We start from the raw sequence: 21,691 nt of genomic DNA, 5'->3' as shown, positions 1-21,691 counted from the left end.
GTTATAAAGGCCGAGAGAAATGCTCACCAGCAGACTTACACAATAAGAAATGTCAAAAGAAATTCTTTGGGGGGAAAGAAAATGCTATCAGATGGAAATGTGGATCTGCATGAGAAATTAAGAGCACCAGAAATATAAAAGACTTAACATTTTTTTCTTAATTTCTTTAAAAGATAATTGACTGTTTAAAGCAAACATGATGATAGTGTTATTTTTATTGAAATTTTTTGAAAGGAGGAAAAAGAGAATCAAGAAACAGATGAGACAAACAGAAAACAACTAGTAAATTAGTAGACTTCAATCTAGCTACATTAATAATTCATTAAAAGTAAACAGACTAGGGCTTCCCTGGTGGCGCAGTGGTTGAGAGCCCGCCTGTCGATGCAGGGGACACGGGTTTGTGCCCTGGTCCGGGAAGATCCCACATCCCGCGGAGCGGCCGGGCCCGTGAGCCATGGCCGCTGAGCCTGCGCGTCCGGAGCCTGTGCTCCGCAACGGGAGAGGCCACAACAGTGAGAGGCCCGCGAAGCGCAAAAAAAAAAAAACAAAAACAGACTAAACACGCCAATTAAAAGGCAGATATTGTCAGGTTGGGGGGAAAAAACAAAACTCCAGTGTACAGGTTGCCTACAGTAGATTCACTTTGATGTAAATACGCAGGTAGGTTAAAGGTAAAAGGAGGGGGCTCTTAAGTGTGTCGCCTGGGCCATCACCATGGTAAAGCTGAGCAAAGAGGCCAAGCGGAGGCTGCAGCAGCTTTTCAAGGGAGGCCAGTTTGCCATCGCTGGGGCTTTATTCCTCTCGTGACTTACCTGGGATTGAAGAGGGTTGCAGATCCTGGAATGACTGAACCAACTGTTTTGAGCTTACTTTGGGGATAAAGGACTATTTGCTCATCTGGTTTTGGAAGCAGTCAATGCAGAGGAACAACATGGAAGGTGTGCACTCTGGCTGGGATAAGAGATGGGACATCGTTTAGATGTTCACCAGTTGGATGACACAGGCTCTTCTCAGATGTGTCTGTGGCAGAGTGGAACCTCTACTGACTTATTTACGGTAGGCCGTACTAAAATAAATGTTTTTAACAGTATTAAAAAAAAAAAGTCAAAGGATGGGAAAGGTATAGCATACAGATACTAATCAAAAGAAAACTGGAATGGCTGTAATGACCACACATAGAGTATACCAAAAATAGGAGAATTAGCAGATACAGAGAGTGTTTATAATAATTGGCCAATTCATCAAAAAACCCATAATAACCCTAAACGTGTACACACGTAATAGTTGAGTTCAAAATACATGAATAAGTCAGTGCCTGGATCCACTCTTCGCAAGGGGAAGGGCTGATGGAGACATCTCCTCATTCCTGGCCCGTCTCCCCTGAGTCAGTGAGGAGGACAGCAGTAGGGGCAGAAGCAAGCTGACTCCGTAGCCTCGTTCTGTGTTCCGCATTTGTGTCCTTCCTGTGCCTCTGAGAAGGCAGGCCCTGGGCTCTCCCACAGGGGCCCTTGCAGAGAGTTCCCACAGGCTGCTCCACCTCCTCTTGCCCTAAAGGGTTTTCTGGAACCTGCCAACCTCATGTGGGATGCCAGCCAGGACTAGGGCCCGTGCACCTGAGATTCGAGAGGACTGGGGTCCTAGAGTGATGGATGGGGTCAGGGTTGATCCTGGGGAACTCCAAGTGTCCCAGGACACAGGATAGGGTGGCAGCGTCTACTACCTTCAGGCTGGCTCCTGCCGTTCAGATACTGAAAGGGGCTGAATCAGCCCCAGGTGGGGCAGGGGAAGGGGTTAGGGGAATTTTTAAGCAGTAATGAAATGTTGCCTGGAAGGGGAAAAGGAGGTGGTTTCCAGATAAGGGTGTGCCTGGATGACAAAGAATTGCATTATTTTCAGTCCCATTTGCTGACAGTCCAGCAATGATTTCTTTCCCCTTCCCTTCCCTTCCCTTCCCTTCCCTTCCCTTCCCTTCCCTTCCATCTCCTTTCCCTCTCCTTTCTTTTCCTTTCTTTCTCCCTTTCAAACTGTTAAAAAAATTGTGGCAAAATACACATAACATAAAATTTACAATCTTAAGCATTTTTCAGTGTACAGTTCAGTGGCATTAAATACCTTCACGTTGTCATGCAACCATCATCACCTTACCATCCATCTCCAGAATTCTCTCCATCTTGCAAAACTGACTCTACTCATTGAAGAACTAGCTCCTTATTCTAGCCCCTGGCAACCACCATTTGACTTTCTGTCTGTATGAATTTGACTACACTGTGTATTCCATGTAAGTGGAATCGTGGTATTTGTGTTTTGGAGACTGGCTGATTCACTCAGCATAATGTCCTCCAGGTCCATCCACGCTATCGCATGTGTCAGAATTTCCTTTTTTAAGGCTGAGTAATATTCCACTGTATGTACACACCACATGTTTCTTTTTTTTTTTTTTTTGGTCTGTGTTCAGTCTTTGTTACTGCGCGTGGACTTTCTCTAGTTGCGGCAAGTGGGGGCTACTCTACATTGCGGTGCGCGGGCTTCTCATTGTGGTGGCTTCTCTTGTTGCAGGGCACGGGCTGTAGGCACACGGGCTTCAGTAGTTGTGGCACGCAGGCTCAGTAGTTGTGGCTGGTGGGCTCTAGAGCACAGGCTCAGTAGTTGTGGCGCACGGGCTTAGTTGCTCCGCGGCATGTACGTGGGATCTTCCCGGACCAGGGCTCGAACCCGTGTCCCCTGCATTGGCAGGCGGATTCTTAACCACTGTGCCACCAGGGAAGCCCACCACATGTTTCTTATCCATTCGTCTGTTGATGGACGCTGGGGTTGCTTCCACCTTTTGGCTCTTGTGAATAATGCTGCTCTGACCACGAGCGGACAGCAGTGAATTTTTTGTTAGTTAATTTTGCTTTGTGTTAAGGTAATGAGGTAAAGCCAGGGATAGAAGTTAGTGGTTCAGGACACGGGCAGCCTTATTTCACACACGAGACCTAGAAAATAAGCACCTGAGAGAGTTTATCCCTGCAGATCTGCGTATTTGATGGGACAGAGCTGTCGAAACCTTTCGGTAGTTGGGGGCTTTAAAGTCCATCCCATCCTCCGCCAGTCCTTTGCCCTTCGTGGCCCCTGTCGTCACAGTTAAGATGTCATTTCTTGCTTCGGCTATTGTAACAGGGTGGCCAGACTCCAAGATCATTTTCCAGCAACTCATGTTGCAACTACTTCTGGAATTTTCTTCCACAGGGCCTTCCAGAGCAAATTGCTCCCCTTCTCAGAAACTTCTCATGGTTCTCCAAGGCCCATAGAAAACCCCGAAACTTCTTAGCATGACTCAGGGCCCCACTGGCCTTCTAGGCCCCTTCCCTTTCCTTCCCTCCATTTCCCTCCTTTATTGATTGGCCCATTTGTTCACCCTGGGGCCTGCATTTTTGTATTTGTTTCTGACGTGCATGTCTGCTACTGACTCATTGAAATAGTGTGTTAAAGGGCCCAGCACATAAGAAGTGCTGTAATGTTTATGATGAAAAGACTTTTACCTGGGGTCTCATTAGCTCTTCAGTGATAACCTCGTGAGGTCAGTCGTTTCATCCCCCGTTGACAAGCTGAGAAATTGAGCTTCAGAACTGCTGAGAAATGAGTTTGTAATTTTGGCCCTCGGATCAAATTCAGAACCAAGATTCAGAACCAGGCTGTTCCTCTGAACAAGACTGTGGCTTTATGAGACCCTGGAAAGCCGGAGGCAGCAAGAATAAATGCTCAGGGGCTCTGGATGTGCTCTCTCGCCAAGGGAAGATGAGGTTTTGTGGGGACTGAGTTTTCTGTGGTTTTTTTGGTTTTTTTGCCGTACGCGGGCCTCTCACTGTTGTGACCTCTCCCGTTGCGGAGCACAGGCTCCGGACGCGCAGGCTCAGCGGCCATGGCTCACCGGCCCAGCCGCTCCGCGGCATGTGGGATCTTCCCGGACCGGGGCACGAACCCGTGTCCCCTGCATCGGCAGGCGGACTCTCAACCACTGCGCCACCAGGGAAGCCCTGTGGGGACTGAGTTTGACTGAAGAACCATGGAAGGCCAGTGCTTGTAGATGTCCACTTAGTGAAAGGCTGAGCGTAAAGTAGCAGAGTGGAGCATTGAGTTGGCTGCTTTTCCAACTCTAGAAGGATACATACAGGGAATATAAGCTCACGATGGAAGGAACACGCTTCTCCCTTTCTAGGGGACCCAGGAACGAGGAAAAAGCCCTACCAAAATCGGTTGCATTCATGCTGGTACAATTCTGAATGCTCAGCTGGATGGATGAGGAAGTTGGAGCAACTGGGTGGATGCAGACTCCTTCCTCCAATGTGCAGCTTGCCTGAAGTGCGGCAGCCGAGGACAGAGGAGAAATCAGAAATGCCCATGGGGTGGTGAGGGACTTGCCCAAGGTCACCCAGCTGAAAAAAGCTGAGCTGGGCCTCCCACAATTTAAGAGTCCAGGTCCAGTGGTTCCGGCATATCGTGCAGGCTGCTTTTAATACACGTCTTCCAGTTGGAGCCCCGTAGCACAGTGCAAAGAGCATGGGCTTTTGAGCATCATTTGCAGCCTTGGCCAGGTTGGCCGGCCTCAGCGCTTTCATCTCTCTGCAAGGCGTGGATAAGAACCCTTTCCTCACGGGGCAGTGTTGAGGACTCAGTGAGCAGTCAGGCAAAGCTGCCAGCAGGTGCCTAGGACAGAGTCGGGTTACTAATGCGGCCGTTTCCTGGTGAGTTCTTGCTTTATCAGCTCCTCCTTTGCTTGGCCGGTGTGTACCACCATCGCCTGGGACTTGCCCCACGTGGTCAAGATTCTTGGTTGACGGCACCTTAGGGGCTCTCACCAAAGGAATAGGAGGTTCTGACTGAATACAAAGGTCAAACAAGTACAGCCTCCTTACTCTTCTTGTCAGAGCGTTTCCACTGGCCTACACCAGCAATCGTGGGGTGGGTAACGGGGAATTTCCTCACTTCCTTTTCCCCCAGAGTATCTGCGTGACCTCAGTTTCTGGTGACTTTTTGCCGTGGCGTTTGGTACTTATCCCACCGGCTCAGCCAGCATCCACCCTGGGCTGGCTGTGCCCTCACCCCTCTCCCACCTCCAGTAAACTAGACGTGCCTCACTGGGAACCTCAGCTTTGTCTGGAGAGAGCAGGTGGACCTCAGGCTCTTTCCCGCCTGCGAAGTTGGCCTTGCCTTTTGGCTCCCCCTTTGTGGGGTGCCCTTTTCTTCCTTCCCCCTTGGTAATATCTCAGGAAGAATGTTCTACCCTAGAGTTTCCAGGAAGCCACTTGATTGCATTACTGATTGATAACTCCATTTACCCTGGAGTGGACAGAGCCATAGTTCTGAGTTCTGCTTAGGACTTATCGTGTGCTGACGTCAAGCCCCAAGTGAAAAACTGAGAAGGCCTGGTTATGCTGAGTGCCTGTCGGACACCACCGGGGAGGCTTTGAGGTCTCTTATTTTATATGTTTCAAAAAAGGGCTCCTTCTTCTTTTGAGACAGAACTTCAAACGAAGCATTCCAGGCCACACTTCCTTTTGGTAAATCTTAACCAGTGTAAATGTTTGCTTTTGTGTTGTAAATCTTAGGAGGTTGGGCTGGGGGGGGGGAGGGGGAGGGGAGGGAGGGAGGAATTTCAGAAGCAGGTGTCCTGCCAGCAAAAGTTAAAACTTAATCTGCTGTTTGGGGTGTTTGGGGGAGACGGGTAGCTGGGAGGGGAGCATTTATAATTAACGAGCCATGCTAATGAACTGGAATTTGGAGACAGCTTTTTTGCCAGGTTGTGCGAATTCCTGGACCTCGTGCCCGCGGCCCCCTGGAAAGAAAGGGAGTTTAGGAAAATTCCGACTTGCGGGCAGAAACCCCTGTTGGAGAAGTCAGTGAATGAACATGGGAGGAACAGGGCAAAACAGTAATTAAAAGGGTAGAAAGGTAAAGGGGAAAGTGAAACGATACAAAGCAGTATTCATTAATAACTGTGGGTTTGTTTAAAATGTAAATTCTTCAAACAGTTATTAAAAGACGCGTCCATTTCCCTGCTTCCCGGGCTGGGTCCCCCTCACCACACCCAGGGGCATAATGCACTGAATCGGAGGGTCTGGGGAATTGGCCTGGGACCCACACTCTCCAGGAAAAAGACTTCAATTTGCTGCTTAAGGTACACCCCCTCGGAAGAGACCCTTGAAAAACTGGGACATCGCGTGGAGGGAGGCCACGTGTGCCTGGTGTAACTTGGGCAAAGGCGTTCACCTTCTCCTGGGCTCAGTTTTCCTGTCGGTGAAATGGAGAGCAGTCGGCACTTCCAGAATGGTGAGGATCTCTTGTGGATGCTTGCCCCTGCATTCAGTCATCATTATCGTTAGCCCCACCCCTGCAGAGCCCCTGCTGCGTGTATGGAATGTTCTGGAGGGGGATGGCTTAGTGGGAGGGGATCCTGGGGGTAGTGAAGCTGAGACCTCCCTCCACCTCTACATGTACTCGCTCCCTGAGGCCCCTTTTGCCTTTCTCTTTCCTCTGTTCCTCTAGGAGTTGGAGCTGGTAGTGGAGGGAAAGGGGGACAGAGCTCGGGGAGGAGGATGCAGTGAGGGTTTGGCAGGCAGCGGCTGGGTTTGGGGACCACAGCGCTCTGCAGTTCAGTAAGAGGGAGATGGAGAAAGGGTTGGGCCCTCGTCCCGTCCTCTGCCCTAAAGCTACTGACTCTTTTTACTATAAGAAGCAGCGGTTGCCTCTAGAATCCTGTACCTCCAATCCCCCCCCGCCCCGCCTCCCCAGAGCCTCAAACTGACCTCAGGGCAGAACTGCCAAGAAGTGAGCTGGGTGACTCACAGCCATTCCCCAGTTTGGGGCCATCAGAACCCCCTACCCATACTGGCGGGTCATGCTTCAAACGGCAGCTCTGCCACTTCCTCACTTAGCCTTGAGTGTGAGAGCAACAAAACCGGGAAGCAGCCTAAACGTCTCACGCTGGGAGCTGCACACGTTAAGTTGGGGGGCATCCACACAAGGGAGTGCCATGCAAGTAACAGAATGAGGTAGAGCTACACGTGCGGATATGGAAAGAATTCCAAGAAGTGTGATTAAGCAGACAGCAAGATTCAGAATAGTATGTTTTGTGTTTATAAAATGGGTTTAAAAATACACATCCATACATGATAGAGGCTTATAGAGGGGCTCCAAAGCATCAGGTATTCCACAGAAACACTGGGCCCGCAAAGGACAAAAATAGCTGCTGGTCCAGCATCACCCTTTGAGCCTCACGACTTTGGAACTACATTGTGTTTCTACAGCCTCGCCTTTCTCACTTCACTGAATTACCTGCCTGACTCATGTTGTGATTTGAACTTGCAACTCCCAGTCAGCGGAGAGTGAGTGGAGGGAGACTGTGTATGCACCATAGTGTAATTTTTTTAATATAAATTTATTTATCTTACTTATTTGTTTTTGGCTGCATTAGGTCTTCGTTGCTGCGCGTGGGCTTTAGTTGCGGCGAGCAGGGGCTGCTCTTCCTTGCGGTGCGTGGGCTTCTCATTGCTGTGGCTTCTCTTGTTGCGGAGCACAGGCTCTAGGCGCGTGGGCTTCAGTAGTTGTGGCGCACGGGCTTCAGTAGTTGTGGTACGCGGGCTCAGTAGTTGTGGCACACGGGCTCTAGAGTGCAGGCTCAGTAGTTGTGGCGCACGGGCTTAGTTGCTCCGCGCACGTGGGATCTTCCTGGACCAGGGATCGAACCCATGTCCCCTGCATTGGCAGGTGGATTCTTAACCACTGCACCACCAGGGAAGTCCCACCGTAGTGTAATTCATCAGTTTTGTTTTGTTTTTTAATTTTATTTACTTTTGGCTCTGTTGGGTCTTCATTGCTGCACGTGGGCTTTCTCTAGTTGTGGTGAGCGCGGGCTACTGTTCGTTGCCGTGTGCAGGCTTCTCATTGCAGTGGCTTCTCTCGTTGTGGAGCATGGGCTCTAGGTTCACGGGCTTCAGTAGTTGTGGCACACGGACCCAGTAGTTGCGGTGCGTGGGCTCTAGGGCACGCAGGCTCAGTAGTTGTGGCTCGTGGGCTCTAGAGCACAGGCTCAGTAGTTGTGGCGCACGGGCTTAGTTGCTCCGCGGCATGTGGGATCTTCCCGGACCAGGGCTCGAACCCGTGTCGCCTGCATTGGCAGATGGATTCTTAACCACTGCACTACCAGGGAAGTCCCTCATCAGTTTTGAGATGGACTTTTTTTGTTTGCTTTACAAAAACAAAATGTTAACACCTTCAAACGTTAACCTGCTGACACCTTCATACTAGGGATAAGTCGCAGAAATGCCGCTGGCATGGTAATTGCCGACACACGCACACACTCTGCTGCTTCTGCTAGTGTAGCTGGTACCATGGCTCCTCTGTGTTTCAGTCCCAAACAATTTAAGAACTACTGTGGACGGCGGACCTTTGTTCTTATCAAAAAACCCATCTTCGACATCTTCTGGTAAAATCAAGGAAGCATCAGAATCCAAACTCCAAGTGATTTTCAGCAGCTTGGAAAACAATCAGAGGCATTATCGGAGGTCTCTTTCAAGAAACGCCACCCCAGCACTCCGTGGCACAATGAATGGCACTGTGAGGAGCCCGCAGGTGCAGGTGACTCATAGCTGAGGAGGGTGCAATCTTATCGATACCTGAGCTCATGTCGTTTGCTTCTGTTTTTCCTTTTTGCATATATGGAAAAGAGAGCCACGTAATTAAGTCCATATCTGAATAAGCCTAAATAAGCTTTTTCAATACATACAAATATTCTGAGATAAAGAAAGCGTGGGACATAGTTTATTGGCCGTGTTGTTCTTTCTCTGTTGTATATATAATAAAACTTCTGTAAGTGACGCTCGTTCTCTTAGGTTTGATGAAGTCCAGTGGATGTGTGTGTGCTGGGCACGTCACATGCTGCTATGTCCATGAAAATATTTCTGGAAGGACACACGGGAAATCTTTTTTTTTTAATTGAGGGTAATTGACATATAACATTATATTGGTTTTAGGTGTATAACATAGTGGTTCAGTATTTGTATGTATCGTGAAATGATCACCGCAATAAGTCTAGTTAACATCTGTCCCCATACGTAGTTACAAGTTGTTTTTTTTTTTTTGCTTGTGATGAGGGCTTTTAAATTCTACTCTCACAAGCTACTATATATAAAATAGATAAAAACAAGAACTTACTGTATAGTACAGGGAACTGTATTTAGTGTCTTGTAATAACCTATAATGGAAAAGAATATGAAAAACTATGTATTTATATGTGTACAACTGAATCACTTGCTGTACACCAGCAGGTAACACGTTGTAAATTGACTATACTTCAATACGAAAAATTAAGATCTGCTTTCTTAGCAACGGTTTTTTTTTTTTAATTAATTAATTTATTTTTGGCTGTGTTGGGTCTTCATGGGCTTTCTGTAGTTGCGGCGAGCGGGCGCCACTCTTCATTGCGGTACGCGGGCCTCTCACTGTTGCGGCCTCTCTTGTTGCGGAGCGCAGGCTCCAGACGCGCAGGCTCAGTAGTTGTGGCTCACGGGCCCAGTTGCTCCGCGGTGTGTGAGATCTTCCCAGACCAGGGCTCGAACCCGTGTCCCCTGCATTAGCTGGCAGATTCTCAACCCCTGTGCCACCAGGGAAGCCCTTAGCAACTTTTAAATATGCAATATAGTATGGTTAACTGTAGTCACCATGCTGAACATTATACCCCTATGACTGCCTTATTTTATAACTGGAAGCTTGTACCTTTTGGCTCCCTTTACCCGATCCACTGACCCCCCGACCCCATCCCAGGCAGCTACCAATCTGTTCTTTACATCTATAAGCTTTTTTTTTTTTTCCTTTGTAGATTTCACATACAACTGAGAAGGAAATCTTAACTCTCCTGTTATTTTAGGGGCTTGCATCCATGGGTGAAGAGGGGAAAGGTTCTTGTTGCCTGTATTTGCAGATAGTGTTTTTGTTCGTTTTGGGTTTTTTTAAAAATACTTTTCATTATATTTTCTCTGATTTTTTTGTTTTTTACTTTTGTTAAAAAAAAAATTATTGGCAGTACCTTTGGAGTCTCAAGCCACATCTCAGACCTCCTGACCTCCTAATCTCCGGGAGTGGGACCCCAGGGGCCAGGCAGCCAGGTTCGGTTATCTATCTAGCCAGACTGAAAGCCAGCCAGCATCTCCGCATTTGTGAGACCAAGAATTCCCTGAGGCTCATCAGGGTTTCAAAGAAATTACTAACTAACTAATTAACTGTGTTGTTGCCTTCCCCTCTTTTCTCTCCCCATTCCTTCCTCAGATGTTTTTTGAGCACCTCTCCTGTGTATATAGCATCAAACTTCTGCAGACCCTCCCCTCCCTTCTGGAGTTGTCGGGGGTGTCCATTTTGCACTAGAGGGACCTGAGAAATGTGTATGTCATTACAATCCTTGATCATCTCTTTAGAGCCTTTAAGTCTGAGAATGTGCCCTCAATGCTATGAACCCACCCCCCACCCCCCAGGGGAAAAGGCTTCTCCTCCCTGGAGTGATCTTGATGCAAGGCCAGGTGTAGGTTTATCAGATTCCTAATGATGGGCAGCACCTCTGTGACCTTTGCAACCCAGAGAGGCTGCTCTGAAGTGATGTCAGTCTACAAAGGCCGAGCTCAGTGCTGGTGTGGCCGCCAGGGCTTTCCAGAAGGAGAGGGACATGTGGGAAGAGGACAGCTCCCCCCATCTCCCCATCAGCCCAGACCCATCATTTTGGGGACTTTGACATGGCTACTCAAGTTCCCTAACTGATATACCTGCTTTTTCTCTTCCCTTCTCACTCCACTCTTAAAGATCATCTGAATACAAGGTTCTTACAGAAATTCAGTCTGATCATGCCATCCCTTGCGTTAAAAACACTTTGGGGCTTCCCTGGTGACGCAGTGGTTGAGAGTCCACCTGCCGATGCAGGGGACGCAGGTTCGTGCCCCGGTCCGGGAGGATCCCACATGCCGCGGAGCGGCTGGCCCGTGAGCCATGGCCGCTGAGCCTGCGCATCCGGAGCCTGTGCTCTGCAACGGGAGAGGCCACAACAGTGAGAGGCCCCTGTGCCTCAAAGGAGAAAAACAAAACAAAACAAAACACTTTGATGCTCTAACATGGCACATAGGACATAAGTCTGACCCTGACTTTGCCTGTCCTGCCCCATCCTGCCCCCGCCTCCTCCGTCCCCCACTGTACTCTGACCACAGGTCTGCAAAGGCCTGGCAACCCTGTGCATCACAGAGTCTTTGCAAACGCTAGTCCCTCTACCTGGAATCTTCTTCCCTCCTTGCTTCACCTTTTAACACCTACTTACCCTTCAGCCCTGTGCTTAATCATCACTTACTCAAGGGAGCCTCCTCTAACATTGCTGAGTAGTTCAGGCCCCCCACAGACAGTCTCATGCCACTGTGTGCAGCTGCTTCGTAGACCTGCTCACATTAGTTGTGTGACTCACTCTCTCCTCCACCTCAAGCTCCCCGAGAGCAGGGGCTCGGGCTGTTTTTCCGTAAGACTCTATCCCCGGTGCCTGGCTGCAGTAAGCTCTGAACTTTTATGTTGGACAAATGAACGGCTGATCATCTGCTAAGCAGTGATGCTTCTCCCAAGAGGCAGTGGAAGGCCCCGCCCCCAGCAGGATGTGACCAAGGAGGCTGATTGGTGGGATGGAACGCAACAGGTCCCTCTGGTATCCTGGATACCAGAGAGGGTGGGAATGTAAACTGGGCCCAGAGGCTGCATTCTTGAAATTTCACTTCAGCCCAGGAGGAGTCTGCAGGGAAGTGAACCTGACCTTGAAGTTCTTGCCTTTATATTTTTCTCCCCGTCTCTCCTAAAAAAGCGAGATTAAAGGGGTAATCCCGCAACACATTCTTTCTGAGGGAGCTGCTAGGTAGGAGCTTCTGAGTCATGCTCCGCTCATCACCCAGACCTGCTTCTCGCTGGTACAGGTGCGCCTTCCAAGACTCCTTGGCGTCGCATGGCCTGGAGGAGGTGAGGTTGCAGGGGGCGTGCTCCCTGGGCACTCGCAGAACATCTCAGCAGTGGTTTCCCAAATGAGGTACCACAGAAGGCAAAAGGTGGGCTGACGATAACAACAGGTGTTTACTGAGCATGTGTTATGGCCGCAGGAAATGTGCCAAGCACTTCACTTGCTTTATATGATCTGGTCCTCCCAGCACACCTGTAAGTGAGGAATTACTATGCCAGTTAGACAGATGAGGAATGAGGACTCAAAGAATTGAAAGATCTGCCTATATCCGTCCATACAGCCGGGGGTGGAAGTGCCAGGATGTGAACACAGATCCATCTAGGAGCTCCCACACCTCTGTTCTAACCACGCTGCCCTCTACAACTTGCCCTGACTGCCAGCCCCTGACCACTTACAGTCTCCCTAGCACATCACATCTGTTCATTTAATTGTTTACAAATTGGACGAGGAAGATACGATTACTCTCATTTCTCCAATTACTAAACTGAGGCTTAGAGAACTTAATTAAGCGACAGAACCAGGATTCGAACACAGTTTTGTCCACCTGCAGAGTCCTTGATTTCCTCCCCATTAGGAGACCAGGGAAGTCTGTGTTGCTTATAGCGCATCACTTTTCCTCTCTGGTCCTCATCTATAAACCAAGGACGGTTTCCTCATCTATAAACCAAGGACACTGGACTCTTATCAGGGGTTTTCAAACGTGTTTTAGCCATGGAGCCATTTCTTCAAGTGGAATCTTGCATTGAACGCTGGTGTATGCACCCCTACCTTTGCTGCCCCCTCCTGCTGTAGCCAGCCTGCCTGGATACGTGCATCCCTTATACCCCATATATTCTCAAACAGATCCCAGTTTGAGACCTCAGCAGTAGGCGACTTCCAAAGGCCTTTCCACTGTGGTCAGCCATCTCTGCTTCTGTAATTTGGGGTCCAGTAGAAGAGCCAGGGCACATTCTTATTCTTAAAAACAACACTTCGTGTTCTCCCACCCGCTCAGGACCCCAGTTCAAAAGGTGCTGAGCCTTTGCCCCAGAACACCCTTCCTGCATGTTTAGACACTGACTCAGCCGTAGGGAATGAAGATGAAACTCATCGTTGTGATTGTGCAGTTAGTGTTCTGACTTGCTGGGAAATTCCTATAGATTAGTAGTTATTGCAAGACAGCTGGAGGTAAACCAAGTGGGTTCAAATCCCTGCACCTTCACTTCACACCTTGAGCCTGGAGGGCAAGATACCAAATCGATCTGCGCTTTCGTTTCTCCTGTGCGTTGAGAAGGCGATGATGCCCACCACAGGTCCTAGTATTAAACAACATGGCGTACGTGCTCAACAGATATTCGCCATTATTCATCATCATGTTTGACAGTACATGCTACTTCTCATGTACCATGACCACAGTTAGAAATTGTCACTCAGATAGGTAACCTTGAGTTATGCAGAGTTTGGGGTGGCATCCTAAGAAAAAGGAGCATCACCCTAAAGTCCCCTTATCAGCATCCCAACCACCTACACCAGTGGATGGTGGTAAAATCGTTGGGGTCCTGCAAAGCCCCAACCTTGTAACTTTCCTCTCCCCCTCCACTCTTACACGTGGCGGTGAACAGCCCTGCTGAGTATCCATACACCCCACTTTCAAACCATATGGCGCTTGAGATGAATTCTTTTTTCTTTACTTTTGAAAAAGTAAACATCTGTTGATGTTTCAGCAGATACATCAGTGGTTCGTAACTGGGGAACATTTTGACCACTCCTTTCCCACCCGCCCCAGGGCACATTTGGCAACGTCTGGAGACTTTTTTGGTTGTCACACCGGGCAGGGTGCATCGATGGTTAGAAACCAGGGATACTGCTAAACATCCTACAATGCCTAGCACAATTCTTCCCCTACAATGAAGAAGTATCTGGCCCCAGATGTCAGCAACGGCTCATGGTGAAGGCCAAGGTCAAAAAACCGTGAAATCCATGTTAAGCACCTATGGTGCATGTCTGGTCCTTGCTCACATGGATCTTGTAGTCTAGTGTGCATCATGGGGGGATTAGGGGGACAGAAATTAAATGACTAAACAAAGAAACAAACATATAATTGCCCATTGTCGTAAGTACCCTGAAGGAAATAAAATGGTGCCCTGGTGGAGAATAAACATCTCATTAAGATGGCTCAGTCAGATAAGACCTCTCTGGGAAGGGCACAGTTAAACTGGGATCTGGAAACCCAGGAAGCCAGCCATGCGGATAGAGGAGGAGCGAGTCCTGGCGTGAGTCAGAATGTGCAGGATGGCTGGAGGAGGGGAGCCTTGAAAAAAGTGCTAGGAGCTAGAGGAGGTAGGGGGGCCAGACGTGAGGGGTCTTCAGGCCTGGGCAGGAGTATGACTTTTGTTCTAAACACAATGAAAAGCCTGTGACAGGGATGTGGCAGGATCTTGTTTGATTTTTTTTTTTTTTAAGATTTAAAAAGTATGAATTGGAAGGGATTTTTCCTATATTAAAAATGTTGAGAGGTGCTAAGAAACCAGTCCTGGCCGTCGTAGGGACGAAGGGATCCAGGGAAGCCTTGACCCTCTGCCGGTGTGAGGACACTTGGAGTTACATGAACGAAGACACTTGGAGAGGGGAGAAGCAGAGCATGTCAGCTGGTCTCCTGGTTAAAACCAGATTCCCCCCAGAATAGAGGGTTGGGGCTGGGGTGGAGTGTCCTGGGACCTGGGGAGGGAGGGAGCTACCCCACAGCTAGCTGCCTAGGGGGAGAGGATGCAAGCGAATAGGGGGCTGCTCTCATTTGATGCGAGGGAGAATGTTTGTTTTTGCCAAGTGGTTCCCACTTCAAATCCAGGGAACCCCGGGGTTTGGGGCACGTTGTTCTGTCTGTATGTGATGGTTCAGCACACGGGTTTTGCCTGCTTCTGCCACTTACCAGCCGTGTCACCTTAGGCGAGTTACTTCATCTCTGTGAGCCTCAGTTTCCTCATCTGTAAAGTGGGTGAGTACTTCCCTCCGTGGGCTATGAGGCTGAAATAGTGTACTATTTGTGAAGTGCTTAGTGTATTAGTTATTACGTAGTTAGTTTAAATAACACTTTCACAAATAGTACATTTAATTTAGTCCTTATAGCAGTACTATGAGATAGATGTTATGATTTTTTAAACAGCTTTATTGAGATGTAAGCAAATGCCGTACAACCCACCTGTTTAAAATATGCAATGACATGACTTTTAGTGTATCCCCAGAGTTTTGCCACCATCATCCCCACAGTCACTTTTAGAACATTTTTATCACCCCCAAAAGAAACCCAGCTCCCCTTAGCCATCACCGCCTCAATTTCTTCCCACCCTTATTCCCAGCCCTAGGAAGCCGCTTTCTGTCTCTATGGCTTTACCTGTTTTGGACATTTCATATAAATGGAACCATGTGTGGCTTTTTGTGTCTGGCTTCTTAAAGTTTTCAAGGTTCATCCGTGTTGTTAAGTACTGTGTCAGCACTTGATTCCTTTTTATTGCCAAATAATATTCCACTGTATGGATTTACCACATTTTGTTTGTCCATTCATCAGTTGATAGATAGTTGGCTTATTTCTACTTTTTAAAAAAAATATTTTATATTTTTATTTTTGGCTGTGTCGAGTCTACGTTTCTGTGCGAGGGCTTTCTCCAGTTGCGGCAAGCGGGGCCACTCTTCATCGCGGTGCGCGGGCCTCTCACTGTCGCGGCCTGTCGTTGCAGAGCACAGGCTCCAGATGCGCAGGCTCCGTAGTTGTGGCTCACGGGTGCAGTTGCTCCGCGGCATGTGGGATCCTACCAGACCAGGGCTCGAACCCGTGTCCCCTGCATTAGCAGGCAGACTCTCAACCACTGCGCCACCAGGGAAGCCCCTACTTTTTGTCTATTATGAATAATGCTGCTATGAACATTCATTTACAAGCTTTTGCGTATATATAAGTTTAAATTTCTCTTGGGAACTTAGTAGGTACTACTCGTACCCTCATTTTATAAGTAAGGAAACTCAGGCATGGAAAGGTTAAGTTACTTGCCTAGATCCCACAGCTAGTGTGTGACAGCGCTGTAATCAGACCTCAGGAAGTCTAGCCCCAGAGTCTGTGCTCTCTTGAGAGCTTCCTCCATAACTGCTATGATGGAAGGAGCCAGAGAGACCAGGCTTTTAAAAGCAGACACATCCCTGCCCTTACGAAGCTCACCGGGAGACCACAGTGCAATCATCAAAGACGCACAAAACAACTAATGTAGCAGCTGTAACAGTAGAGAGTTACAGGTTCTGGTGGGTGGGCTGGCGGGCCCTGGGATGTGTCCTCATCAGGGGTGCCTGGGCTAAGAGCTGCAGGATGCAGAGGTGCTGACCAGGCAGAGATGGAGGGAAGGGAAGTGGCAGCCTTGCACGGGTGCAAGCCCTCCGGGGTAGGGCCAGTAGAGCACGCATCCTTCAGAGGCCCGGCATTTACTTAGCTTTTATTTAGCCCTCTTAGTCGGCACAGGGCTCCACGATGATGGATCCTAGGACAGTGCTGACAGAGAAATCCCTCCAGCTCAGCGCCAGGCGTGAACACATCCTGCTGTCGGCTATTACTGATGTCTCAGTCAGGGAGACCCAGATTTCAATCCCCGCCTCTCATCTTAACCATCAAAGGCTGGGATGCTTCAGATCTAAACCTGGGGTGGTGGTTTTCATCTCCTTCCCTCCAGGTAGCTGACCTTTCAATGGCGGAGAAGATCCATTCCTCTTCAAAGGGGTGCAGGTGTCTTGTGCTGATGAAAACTGGGTTGGGGAAAAAGGAAGGCGTCATCATCAGATACACCCCTGCCAGGGGTCTGGCCAGCCAGCTCCTCCCCTGACCCCTTCTTAAGGGAGCCATGAAGAGGACCCGGTGACTCACCCCACAGGCAGCAGAAGAAAGCCCTTGTCATCTCTTGCTGGCAGCAACAGAGCCCACCCCTTTTTTCCAGGTGGGCGCGGAGTAGGTGTTCTTAGTTAACTATGACCACCTCATAGTTCACGGCCATGCTGCTCCCTGCTGGGGCCAGACACCAACCTGTGTAATGTCCCGTTATACGGGAAGCAGCTCCCTGTCCCCAGGGCCCTGGGTCCAAGTGCTTCATGAGACCGTGGAATGGCCCCCTCCACATGAGTCGCGGTGAGTGACTTTCAGACGTGGGGGAGATCAGACACAGCTCCAGTCCAGCTGGCCTGGTTTTCTTCTGAATTGTATGGGACAGAAGGAGGGAGAGGGAAAACGTGCAGATCGGGGTAATAGGTCTGGGGCTGATGGAGCTCACCTAGGACAGGGACTATGGAGGGAAGAGTTCCTAAGCAAGAATCAGGGCATCCGCAGCTAGGCAGGCGCTTGGCCAGGCGCTTGGCCGGGTCCGCGTCACAACGTTAGGTGCTGTGGGTGAGTCACAGAGGCAGGTGGCGCATCCCCTTGCTTCCCAGACACTTACAGGTCAGCCAGTGATGCATGTAGTGAAATGAGACTTGCGGTTCCACTGGTGCTGACAGGTTCAAGCAGAGGGAGATTCCCGGGGACTTGGAGGCACTGAAGCTTTTGTAGGTTCTAGAAAGGCCGAAACTGATGTGGTCGCCGGTGGCCCGAGGGGTCGTGGAAGGCTTTCAAAGGTCAAGGCACTGAGGCAGGAAGGGACACAGTGACTAGTTTCTGTTGCATGGAGAAGGGCACTCGTGGAAGGGGAGAGAACTCAAAGGGTAAATGGGGCTTCCCTGGTGGCGCAGTGGTTGAGAGTCTGCCTGCCAATGCAGGGGACACGGGTTCGAGCCCTGGTCTGGGAACACCCCACGTGCCACAGAGCATCTGGGCCCGTGAGCCACAACTACTGAGCCTGCGCGTCTGGAGCCTGTGCTCCGCAACAAGAGAGGCCGCGATAGTGAGAGGCCCGTGCGCCGTGATGAAGAGTGGCCCCCGCTCGCCACAACTAGAGAAAGCCCTCGCACAGAAACGAAGACCCAACACAGCAAAAATAAATAAATTAATAAACTCCTACCCCCAACATCTTTAAAAAAAAAAAAAAGGTAAATGAAGAAGAGCCTTGGAGACTCAGCTAAGGAAACCTGTAAGTGGTGGGAAGCCCTCGGAAATTCCTGAGCAGAGAACGAGAGGATGCAAACGTGGCCGAGAGCAGACTGTGTTGCATGTGGATTGAGGGCGCTATTGTGGAGCTCCTGAGCACTGTCATCCCCCAGGCAATGGAGCTTATTCAAGGGCCCACTGCCAAGTACCTGTGTCAGGGCCCAGGCAGGGAGCAAAGGGAGTTTTCAATTCCATTGCTAAGTGATTCCTTCTGTTTACGCCCTCCAAGGAATGACCGCCTCCCGGAAGCTTGGCATTCTTGTCCTATAACCACTTCCCCAGCCCTAAGCTCCCCACCCTGCCCCAGGGCTCTACACGAACTTCCCACTGTACAGATGAGGCTTCCAGCCCATACTTGACCAACTTTAATCCCCTCTTCTGTTTGGACAAACCCTTCATGGTATTGAAGGTATTGCTAGGGGACACAGAAGTACCTTCCTGATGGAGAGACCTAACATTTATTGAGTGCTATCATGTGCCCGGCACTTGACTCTGGGCATGACAGTCTCTGTTTTGAGTGTTTACTACAAAGCAGGCACTGTGCTTACTGTGTATCTCACATTATCTCACGTGCTTTTCACAACAGGTGTGAGTGTTGATCCCCATTTTATAGATGAGGAAAACTGAGCCTCAGAGGGGGAGGTAACTTGCCCCAGGTCACGGAGCCATGCTGCTTGTCGACAGCAGCACACAGCTGGTTGCAAAGATGTGGGTCACCAGGTGTGTTTCCTCCTTGTGCTCAGAGGTTCAGACCTCAGAGGTCCTCCCAGCACCCCAGTAGGAGACTCAGTCTTCCACTGATGGCATTTCTTAATAATTCATGTGCTTCTCCCTTGGCTCAGTTAGGAATTCGAGAACACTGGTACCTCTGCCTGTAACGGACAAGAAGCTATCGTGCAGCGGGTCGCAGCAGTGGTTTGCAAGACCCCTGCGTCCTAAGCTTTTGAATTAAGAGTTCCTCTGGTACTTATTTTCCAGCTAGAACAGTCATGATAAAGCAGTGGAAGTGTATTCATTATCACTGTTCTGCTTGAAGACTTTGGGCTATTTATGTGAAAGGCAAGGAGATATGTCTGGGTGTTTTAAATCAGATAGTTTCTCAAAAGACTTCATTGGCCTGAAAAACTGTTCACTAGCCAGCAGAATTTTCATTTGTTCTTCTAAGCTTGACAGAGGCAGATATCCCATGGGAAAGAATAAGCGGTTTAAAGCTGGGTTCCAGTCCTAAAGCTGCCACCGGTGAGTTACGGGGCCTCTGGCATGTTCTTTAGATCTGAACCGCAGTTTCTCATCTGTAATATGGGGGTGTTACTTTTGCCTGGCAGAATTTTCCTGTCAGTCAAGGTGAGATCATAGAAGTGATCAGAGTTTCATAAACTACAAAGTGGATATACATGTGTGGAGTAACAGTATACAGTTTCCTTCATTCCTGGAGTTCTTGAAGGCATCTGGTGAAACAGTAGACGGGAGCGTTCTTTGAAGAGTGAGCAGCTCCCTGCATCTCTGAGGCAACGGCATTATCGCTCAGCCCTTCGCAATGGGTCTCCTCCAGCAGGAAGCAGGGAGGGCTTGACAGAAAGCGTCGCAGGGGTTCCTATTCCAAGGAGAGATTGCACTTAGAAGAGAAACTACTTAAAATGGAGATCAAATTTGTAGTAGATATTGGGGAAAAAAGATTTTATTTTGAGAAACAGAACAGAGAGTTTGGATGATAAGCAGACTTTATGTTGTGTTTAACAAAATTTAAGTTGTAGTTGCAGCTATGCCCCAATTCTCAGTACAAATAAAGCGTTGATCTATTTTTTGTGTAATTATTTTAACACAATTCACATTAGCAATAGGGACCGCTTTCTCTTCTCACTTGACTTTCCCAGCAGATGCATAAGGAAGGTCATTTTTGCCAGATATTGGAGAGAGCTTTGCCAGGTTCCCAAGGGCCTCATCTGATCCCTCTTGTCACTGAAGTTCTCCTGTTGTGAAGAACCTGTTGTCTCTTCTTCAGCCTGCTGGATCTTCTCCTCACTTGTTAGCCGGGGGACTCCACCACTCCTCGGGTGTGACTTGAGTAGTAATCTTCAGCATCCCTTTCACCGACTTCCTGAAATCCTGCATCGTTTAGAATATTAGTTATTTCCCCTTTAGATGACGTGTGTTGTACTTGCATCGCTTTGTCAACTGCGAAGACATCCAACCAACCCAGGTGGTTGTCGACTTGAAATGTTATGGGCTGGGCCGGATGTTAAATGGAGAGCGGTATCTGAGTAGGCACTGATTTTATAAGTGCTCAGTTCATGGGTTAAATTTTCAGATCGTGATGACTCTTGCTTCCCAAAGTGGTCTTCTGTGTACAGGGATCAAGATAATAAATATCCAGTTACTGAGTTTCCCGTGATTAAGAGTGCAGGCTATAGAGTCAGAGCACTTGGGTTTTGTTTGTTTCTTGTGGTTTTTTTGGCCACACCACAAGGCATGTGGGATCTTAGTACCCCAACCAGGGATCGAACCCGTGTCCCCTGCAGTGGAAGCACGGAGTCTTAACCCCTGGACCTCCAGGGAAGTCCGCAGCACTTGGGTTTAAATCTCAGTACCTACTTGTACAATCTGTGTGACCCTTGACAAGATAATTAAATTATCAGAGTCTCAATTTTTCCTGCCTGTGTAAAAGGGACAGTGTTACAACCCCTAACTCATAGGGTTGTTAATGAAGATGAAATGAGATAGTTAAGGTAAAGAGCTTGGTTCATGTCCTGAAACTCACTGTAGGTGTTGTTATTATTACCAAATGTTGTTGTTCATGATTTTCACCAGAAGTTTTCCCTCATCTGTGGCCCAGATTTTCCGTGGAGCTGCAGTTCACAACATGAGTGACACTCTACATCCAGTCTAGGGTCTAGCATAAACAAGGCTTCAGCAGGAAGGAGAACCGCCTCAAGGTTGGGGACAGGAGGACTGCCAGCATTCGGGACTCTGTGTGGGGTGGGAGGCTCTACCCAACACCACCTTGGCAGGGAGAAATGACTGACCCGTCTCTTAATAGAACCTGATGGTCAAGGGAGGCACACACCTTCCAGAGTATTGGACCCGGATGCCACCGCCCCAGCTCTTCAGCTGCCTGGAGCTCGCTGCTCCCTGATATTAATCAGGTGCCTTGTGTCCTATGTAAGAAGCAGAGAGGAAAAGGGCATGGGAAAGGCAAGTTCTTGCAGACCGATACCAGCAGGGCTGGAGTTAGGCTAGGAATCTGTATTTCAGAGGTACAGAAACACTGTAAAGAGACAGCACACACCTTGCACGTAGTAGGCATGCCTGAAATCCTTGTTGAAAGAATAAATGCACGCAGAATACACTAGAGTTCCTCCTGTTTTCGTCAAAGGAATTCAGCTGAGCCATTATTGAGAAACCTGTGTGACTAGTTAGAATTAGTTAAAAAGTAAAAGCTGGGGGACCTCCCAGGGCCTAAGTTTGCTATGCTTTTTGAGTGATTGTTCCATAAATGGGCAGTGGTTTAGAAATGATTGCCAAGTGTGACGGTGGATGTGTGGGTCCCTGTGAAAGGATTTTCGTAAGAGCCATGTGGTTAAGTCAGGCACTGTGTC

General features: G+C 48.9%; 1 protein-coding gene and 1 pseudogene across 1 annotated transcript in view; both read left to right on the top strand.

Annotated features, from left to right (window-relative positions):
* Nucleotides 1–21,691, top strand: part of WWC1 (WW and C2 domain containing 1) — a 153,004-nt gene that overhangs the window by 28,678 nt on the left and 102,635 nt on the right. The window lies entirely within an intron of this gene.
* LOC132421961 (mitochondrial import receptor subunit TOM7 homolog) lies at nt 610–1,066 on the top strand (annotated as a pseudogene).

This window comes from Delphinus delphis, chromosome 3 (assembly GCF_949987515.2).
Source record: "Delphinus delphis chromosome 3, mDelDel1.2, whole genome shotgun sequence".
In the NCBI taxonomy this organism is placed as follows: domain Eukaryota; kingdom Metazoa; phylum Chordata; class Mammalia; order Artiodactyla; family Delphinidae; genus Delphinus; species Delphinus delphis.
Note: the sequence above shows the minus strand (reverse complement) of the source record. Positions and strands in the feature narration are given on the sequence as shown.